At 32.4% G+C, this 9354-nt stretch overlaps 1 long non-coding RNA gene and 1 pseudogene across 1 annotated transcript; one reads left to right on the forward strand and one right to left on the reverse strand.

Annotated features, from left to right (window-relative positions):
• Positions 1-9354, reverse strand: part of LOC132181639 (transcription factor ILR3-like) — a 62559-nt pseudogene that overhangs the window by 39269 nt on the left and 13936 nt on the right.
• LOC132182633 (uncharacterized) lies at positions 1734-2974 on the forward strand. Its single transcript, XR_009440318.1, has 3 exons — positions 1734-1993; positions 2520-2665; positions 2857-2974. It is a non-coding gene; the product is annotated as an uncharacterized LOC132182633 (long non-coding RNA).

The following is a 9354-nucleotide window of genomic DNA, read 5'->3' on the forward strand; positions in this document are numbered from 1 at the left end:
ATTAAAAATTTATTTATTTAATTTATTTTTTTGAATTTATAGGGGTATTTTTGTCTTATTGAGAAATACATAGGGGCATTTTTATCTTTTTGCTAGCCTTAGGGGGAGCATTGACAATGTTTTGGTAGTTTGGGAGAGACATTATCACAATTGAAAGTTTGAGGGATACATGTCAATTGGGTGGTAGTTTGATGGGGGTATATGGACTTTACCCTATTTCTTTTGTTTCCCTTTGAAAATTAAATTCTGCAAACGGTAGCATCACGTATTAGGTAGAAGACTTATAATTAATAGATGAGGGAAGTCAATCCCATCCCAAATTTTCACAAAAATTTAATACAAATTTGCATTACTGTGTTAGGATTTTCTAAGTGTAAAATTTAGATTATGTTGAACGAACGGATAAAATTTACATTTTTTTTATTTTCATTGAAAATTTTTGGGTTAATGTTGAATGTATTATTTTGTTTTTTGATCGAAAGCAGCAATTCATGAAATGGCTTGTGGGAATCATGTGGATATTTCTACAATCTGTTTGGATAAGCCAAATTCATTTCTTCAAAGAGACTTGGTATAATTGAGTTTGTCTCTTTTATTTGATGGTGGAATTGTATTAGTGATACGTATACCAATGTTAAAATGTCAAATGCTATTCCTTCTTCCTTATTTCACTTGTAGAAACCATTGAAGCAATTGAAGCATTTCTGATTTATGATTTTAGAGAATTTCTGATTTATCGGATTTCATATGCAGAAACAAGTGAAGCACAGACATACATGGATTTAAGATTTGGAGCCAACTCGAAACTTTTTCAATCTGCAGCTAAGCATTAAGTTGAGAAGTCGGGAATTTGAGATGGAAAAATTAAGAAAAATCTATATGATTCCTGGAATATCATCTTAAGGCTTGGTCTTTTAATTATCTTCTCAAAGATCATAAGGTGCTGAAAGTTGAAGCAGTAGATATTAGACTTGGAGTGGATCAGGAGGCGTTTGTGAAAAGGGTGCTCCATGTCAATTGCCGAAAAAGAGACAATTTCTCTTATACGCGCTGCCTGTAACTTTTATTTGTCTTTGCCCCTAGTCCCATGTTCCATTTCCTCTTGCCTTGGAATTGTGTCCTTTTCACTTAACTCACTCCTTCCTTGATCGAAAAAGTATCATTTCACAACAGAGGCCAAGAAGGGAGCTTTAAAATGAAGCTCATCTTTTTTTCCCTTTTGAAGGAAACCCTGGGAGAGAGGTGGCCGGGGAGCTAGGAGTTAGCTCAAGAGTTGTTTGGGTATTTTCCCGGATTTCTATATGATTTTTAAAATGTCTTTGATGGCTTTGTTTGGATTAGAAGCACGATCTTGATATTTAAATCTGGATATGCACAACTAGCGTTTGAATATTATGAGTTATTATCGATTTTGTTAATGTAGAATATTTGGGTATCTTATGATTATGGGGTAGATTTAAGATTTATTCTTATACTCAGAATGCATGATACCTTATGTCCCTTGATGAGATAATATGTATTGGAAATCCATTTATATTTTTATGCCTTCCTCTGTTATTTGATGAACAAGAAAAATGGGAACAACTTTGTGATTTTGAATGGAGTATGTGATAGTTACATAATTTTGATAAAACTGAATTAAATTGCAGGTCTGTTAGCTTGAGCAGCAACTGTTTGATCATCTTTTCCCATCTTCTTCAGAGGATGTTTCAAGTTTGGCTCCATTGATTAGTCCTCTATTTATTGATCAAATATTCTCCTCTTTTTCCATGTGGTGCCATGGTTGAGGCTTATTCAATAGAAAGTATAATTTGTAATACAGTGGGGATCAATCAGAGTTTTCATGGCTATGATCTAGTTAGCTTAACCAACTTCAATTTCATGTGCTTTTTTGTAACTTTACAAAGTTGAACTGAAGTTTGTGACTTTGTTCTGCAGCTTGATGTGATATTGCAACTCAGATACAAGTGAAGGAAGATGGATCTAAGAGGAGGTTTGCTACTTATGATTAAGAGGTGGTCATATTTTGAATGAAGTTTGATAATTGTTTGCAAAGAATAGGTGCATTGATCTATCATCTTATTATGCATTTTTCTCTCCAATTTATAGCTTACTTTATATAGAGACAGCTAATAGACCTGGATTGCTGGTAGAAATCATCAATATTATTGCTGATTTCAACATTGATGTGGAATCAGCATAGAGTGACGTAGAAGTATGCTCTCTCTCTCTCTCTATATATGTTTAAAAATCCTCTGTTTAAATGCCAGTGATCGGTATTGGATAAAAGACTTATGATAGACCAAGGAAGTCAAACCCATCCCAAATTTTCATAGAAACTCAAATAAATTTTTGCATAACTCTTAGTATTCTCATAATCAAATGCATATTTAGAGAGATTCTTTTTATTATTATTGTTAGTGGAGTCATTGTTGATGGATTGATTTTTTCTTTTTACTGTTTTCATTGGAAAATTTTGAGTTATTGTTGAGTTTATTATTTGGTTTTTTGATGGTCAGCAGAGACTTGCATAAAAAATCATCAATTGATGAAGTGGATGTGAGAATCATTGGGGGATTTCTACAATATTCTGGGATATGTCAGCCTCACTTGTACTCGAAACAATGGAAACTATACAGAGCACTTTCATGATGGGGAAGATCGGGTGAGTAAATTGTGCAAGGATGCTGAGCCTGTGAAAGGGGTCATTCAATTAACCATATTATTTTGAATTTTTAATTACTATTCTGCCTACAATTTGTTGTGCAACTTTTATCAGCATTTAGAACTCAAAAGACACGATCAAAAATCCTAGCTGTCATTAAATGCCACCTAACAAGAATTTTGCATTTTCAGGTTTCTTTCACTTGCTTGAAAGCATTTTAATCCCAAAAGGTAGTGAGAATGCTTGCTTGTCTTCAAGTGAAATCGGTTGTTGTGCTGACCGGAATTGAAGATCATGTTAGCCAACCACTCTGTTTATGTGCCTCTTGTTAGTGCAATGCTCATATTGATTTTCAATTTCAATATGATCAATATGATATTGTGATGCAGTATACTACTTATTTTTTTTTTTATTATTTTTTTTTTTTACTGTGAGTCCATTTTGTGGTAGGTGACCTGGACAATAGGCAAGTTTACCCCATGTGATCAATATAATATTGCTTCTCTCCTTTGCCTGTTGCCTAGAACTGGCTAAGCTATTGATTCTTGTTACTGACTTGTTTATTGCCTGTACATTCATACATCTCTAACTTACAGGCTTGTTAAACTTCGATGCTTTTATATGCACTTGCATGGATAGTTACACTTTTATTTTTTGTAACAATGGTACAGAGTGAGGTGCACATTTGTGTTCAATCGATGTATGATTGGTTAGATATAGTACTCAATGTGTGTACACAGGAGTTTTAAGGTCCATAATAATTGATGGAAGTAGAGTGCTATATATGGCTGCCATTCTTCTTGTCTTTTCTTTCTAATTTCTATAATCTAAATTTAGTGATTATTTTTACTGTGGTTTAATTTGGAAAAGTAAATTCCTACCTTCTTCTCCTTTTATCAATTTTCTCCCTAAACCTTGGTTCTTTGGCAGAACAAAGATGTAACTGATGCAATTCAGAAGGTTGCTGCAAATCAGAAATTTCCTCCCATGCCATTCACAGCTAGGTGTGTTGTGCCTTCACCGCATTTTTTAAAACATCGTCTTTTGGTGAATGTGTTCTTCATGAGAAGCCGGCCGGTAGGAAACTTGTATCTGGGTTAAAAGCAGAACCCTGGTCAGATTCACACACACGCACACAGTCGATGTTAGTTTTGCTAATTTTGCAACAATGGGTTGTTGGTTTTGCAAGAGATTATGTTATAGAAAATGAATTTATATCAAAAGAAATTGATGAACAAAGGGAATGGTTTTTTAGGATATTTTCGAAATTAAAAAGAAATAAAATTAGAAATGATTATTATAAAATATATGAATGAAATTAGTGAGAATGTTAAATTTAATTATACGCACTCCTTTTTATTCATTCCCATCTTTAAGAATTATCAATAAAAAGAAGCAAATTTAAAAAATTTGGGTGTTGTTTCTACCCCCACAATTATTTTACCTACTCATGAATTATGTTCACCAATTTCAGAAATTAATTTAGTGAAAATTGAGGAGAATGAGCATTTAGAGAAAATTGAAGAGAGTAAGCAATTAGCTAGAGGGAATTAAGTAATTAGGAGACAGGGAAACTAGTTAGCAATTGGAAAAAATTGAAGATCACATTATATTTGAGAAGCATTTGAGATTAGCCACACACAAAGAAGACGTTGTTAGCACTTTAATGAGAAATGATACGGTTTTTTAGGTATTCTTTTGATGTTCTCCTAATCCTACCTGGATATAGTTTTTTAAAAAAGCATGGAAAAAAATTAACTCCATCATTCCCTCATATATATATATATTTTTTAAAATAATATTCACGTAAAATTAAAAGAATCGACGGAACCGTAGTATTTCTCGCACATGAATTATAACTAAATATTTTGTATGAAATTTTGACAAATTTTCAACAAGGAAATTTTGAATATTGAAGTTTTAATTTTGATTATGGAAGCTTTAATTATTTGAGAAAATTGAGTTGACTTTCATATATCAATCTAAATTGTTATATTTGAGATGGTATAAAGATACTTCCTTTCTAAAAAGAGAAATGATAATAGGCACCAATATATAGGTTTTAATTATTTAACTTTTACTTAAAAAACTTAAAAGTTTAAAGAATAAAAATAGGAGACAAATGCACATGCCACACCTATCAATAATTAAAGCAAACACGTCTTCCTTCACGCTTCAACGCTCCTACACCTTTGATTGAGATGTGCTACCAACGAGTTCTCTTCAATATTCTCCCAAATTATCAAGCTACCTCTTAAATTATTAAAATTTATTTTCTCAACAATAAAAATATCTTTAGTACAATAAAAACAAAAATTTTTAGAAAAAATTAAAACTAAAAATTATATTAAAAAAAAAAAACAAGGTGGCTCAATTTAAAAATATAAAAGAAAATAACAATTAAAAAATAATTTTTTAAAATAACTTTTTTTTTTTTTTTTTTGCATTTATAAGAATGTTTTTGTCTAGTTGAAAAATTTGTAGGTTAAGTTTTATACTTTTGCTAGTCTTGAGAAGACATTGATAATTTTTTAGTAGTTTGAAAAAAACATTGTCGAAAGTTTAAAAGAAATATTAGATGACCTAAATTGATATATTTTAGATGGTCACTACAAGAAATCAGATCTTTAGAGCATCTCTAGCAGTATTAGGTATTTTATCTAGTGAAAAAAATACAATTATTTACTTTAGCTATTGTTTTTTTACTACACACTCTAATTGATTCTCTATTTGCTTTAAAGTATTATTTCTCATTCTTTTTTTATTATATTATTGCCAACACTTAATTAAAGGGAAAAACAAACACATATATAGAAATCATTTATAAAAACAAAAATAAATACATATGAGGAACATTCATCTCACATGCAGGTACTAATTCTTAAAATTAATAACATAAATAAATTTTTTCATCCAATTGCAATTGATTTGTTTCTATCGTGTGTTCTATGCAATAATTTTTTTTTGCATTAATTTTTTTTTCATCCAACTGCAATTGATTTGTTTTCATCCGTGTGTTTCCATGAAATAAATTTTTTCTGCATTCAATTTTTTCATCCAACTGTGTGAAGAAATTTTGTGAGCGAGAGAGATAAATTTTGTGTTTGAAAGAGAGACGTAACAGATGTGAAGAGGTGTTCAGAAGAAATAAAAGATGTTGGGTAAAAAAATATGAAATAAAGAAATAAAAAACAAAAGAAAAATAAACAATATTTTATTAATCTAGTGTGCTACAGTGAATAGCTCCAAATTGCTATTCACTGTAGTAATGGAGCAATTCTAGCTAATGGCAAGCTACTCTGTTGAAGCTAAAAAAAAAGAAAGAAACAATAATAACTAAATATAGCTAATATTGGTCTTTTAGCTAAGCTATTGGAGATGCTCTTAGGGGCGACCTCATTTGGACACTAAAAGTCCCAAAGTGGACGATGTTGATCAACAACGTCGATTGTTGGATGCTAAAGGGTTAGACGCTGATGGTCCGACGCTTATGATCAACTGTTGATCATTAGTGTCGACTCCACTATGTCAACGCTAAAAGTCTTGTATTTTGTCCGCTATATCAAGCTAGGACAGAAGCTGGAGTGGACGCTAGTTCTCTACTATCAGTGTCCACTCAAAGTGGATGCTAATAGTTGCACTATTAGCGTCCAAATTAAAGTGGACGCTGCTATGCAGATGGTGCACCATCAGCGTCCAAACTAAAGTGAACGCTAATGGTGAAGTGGAAGCTGATAGTCTTAAAAAACTAAAAAATAAAGCAACTAGCAGCACCCAAACAAAAGTGGACGCTAATGGTTTTAGTAGATGCTAATGGTTCCAAAAACTAAAAAAAATAAAGCAACCATTACCGTCCAAACAAAAGTGGATGCTGATGGTTGCACTATTAAGTGGATGCTAATGGTCCCAAAAACTAAAAAAATAAAGCAACCATCAGTGTCCAAACGAAGGTGAACTCTGATGGTTCACAAATGTCTCCAGGTGCTAGAAAGGAGAGGAGAGGAGGCGGCATTCCCAAACCTATCAGTTTCAGGTGGAGGCCCAATACTTGATTATCTTCAAAGAGGTGAATACTTGCCAAGATGGAGATTGTTGGAACAAGTAGCTCATATTCTACTACTCACTCATTGGATGTAATTAGTTTATGTGGGCCTGGGGATAAATAAGTTGTGGGGGGTATTTTGGAGTTTTTCAAAATACTTACAATTAGGGTTTTTTTATAAATATGTTATGTTGTAACCCTAAATTATTAAATAGTAAAATATAGCCGCACTCTCTCCTGTGGACGTAGGCACATTGCCGAGCCACGTAAATCTGTGTCTTGACTCTCTCTTGATCTCTCATTTTGATTCCATATTATTCATTATTGTTGTGCACAATAACAACACTTTCCTTCTTGCAACGATTGGTATATGCACAGTTATATTTTACTAGTGGGTGTTTGGACTGTATTGCTTTCTCTTGTATTGTGTTTTTAATGAAGATTTTAACTTCAGAAAATAAAGATGCAGGGTTATTATGCATACCATAGTAAGAGAAGGAGGATTCTATCCTGAAGCCTGGAAGGCCGGCCAAAACTGACAAGGCTGCCATTTTGAGTGATGCTATGTGAGTGGTGACCCAGTTACAAAGTGAAGCCCAGAAGCTAAATGAATCAAATGAGGATTTGAAAATGAAGATTAAAGAATTGAAGGTGGGATTTTTTCAGGGTAACAACTTTCTTTTATATGTTTGGAGGATGTATTTCATTTAGAAACTGCTGCTTCATTTGCATTTCCCTTTTCTTGTGCAGGCTGAGAAGAATAAGCTTTGTGATGAGAAGCAGAGGCTCAAGGTGGACAAAGAGAAGTTTGATTTGAAGTATAGATGCTTCTTCAGACCTTTCTGACAATCAAATATGTGCAAAGCTCTAACATTTCCAGTATTGTTTCCAATCTTTCACTTCATTGGGATTTCCAGTATTGTTTTCTTTTTTAATTTTTTCTCGCGTTTCTGTTTGAAATATAAATTCTGCGACGTAAAAAACTTATAATAAATCAGGGAAGTCAATCCCATCCCAAATTTTTACAAAACTACAATATAAATTTTGCACTACTCTGTTACGATTTTCTCAATATCAAATGTAGATCATATTGCACAATTTGGGAACGCTCTTTTCATTATTATTGATGTTGGAGCCTAACTGCAAGTAGTTCCATCAAGGAATGAAATTTAAACTTTTATTATTTTCATTGGAAATTTTTGAGTTATTGTTGAATTTATTATTTGGTTTATTGATTGAAAGCAGCAATTCATTAAAATTGGTTATGGGAATCGGGTTGAGATTTCTACATTCTATTTGGATATGACAATCTCACTTCTTCCAAGTGACTAATTTTGACTGGTTATACCCACTTATTTCTAAGAAGGAAGAGACAAACAAGAGACTTGGTATAACTTTCTCTCTTTTTTCTGATAGTGGAATTTATTTCAGAATATGCTGCATCTTTGACTTCTTCAGGCATAGAATATAGAATTACCTATACTAGTGTTAAAATGTCAATGATATTTTGGGGAATTTCTGATTTTCACTCTAAGGGTTTTGATATTTTGGAGAATTTCTGATTTTCAATCATATGCTGAAACAGTTAAAGCACTGACATACATGGATTTAAGATTTGAAACACTCTGCAATAAGTTGACAAGTCGGGAAATAGATCTTATATTGTCCTGTGTTCCTCTTCATCTTGCTTTTTAAGATGAATATGCAAGTTTAATAGTTCAAGTCTACCACAACTGGATTCTTTGAGGGCACTAAATGCAATGTGTGTTTATTGGATTTTGTTGAGTTTAAACACGTGGGTGGAAAAGAATTTAAGTTTCATATTAAAAAGATTAGACAAGTATGAATGGTTAATGTAACACAATTAAACCCAATGACAATAATTTGTTTTTTTTTTTTTGTTTTTTTAAATTACAACCTGAAAGGAATTCCAATTCCATAATGGTGTGCTCATCTGCACAACAGGCTTTCCATTGAAAGATTTTTCTTGCATGCAGACTAATTAGGCGTCTTATTCAATTATTCTACCGTATTCCTTTCTCATAAAACTATTATATCTGAACAAGTCCATCTGGCATCTCAAAACTGTTTTGTTGACCAAATGTTCTCCTCATTTTCCTTGTTGTGCCATGGCTGAGGCTTATTCAGTAGAAAGTATAATTAGTAATACAATGGGAATCAGAGTTTTCATGGCTATGAGCTAGTTAGGTCAACCAACTTCAATTTCATGTGTTTTGTGTAACTTTACAAGGTCGAACTGAAGTTTGTGATTTTGTTCTGCAGCTTGATATTGATATTGCAACTCATATACATGTCAAGGAAGATGGACCAAAGAGGAGGTTTGCTACTTGTGATTAAGTTGCCTTTTAGCATTATAATTTGTTTTTTTTTTTTTTTTTTTAATGTTTCTCTTGTGGTTCTACCTTTGCACGAACCAACCTATTGGGAGGTCATACTCTCAATGACGTTTGACACTTGTTTGCAAAGAATGGGTGCATTCATCTATCATCTTATTTTTTGTTTTTCTCGGCAATTTACAGCTTACTTTATATAGAGACGGCAAATAGACTTGGATTACTGGTAAAAATCATCAAAATTAGTGCTGATATCAACATTGATGTAGAATCAGCAGAGATTGATGTAGAGG

This window comes from Corylus avellana, chromosome ca5, assembly GCF_901000735.1.
Source record: "Corylus avellana chromosome ca5, CavTom2PMs-1.0".
In the NCBI taxonomy this organism is placed as follows: domain Eukaryota; kingdom Viridiplantae; phylum Streptophyta; class Magnoliopsida; order Fagales; family Betulaceae; genus Corylus; species Corylus avellana.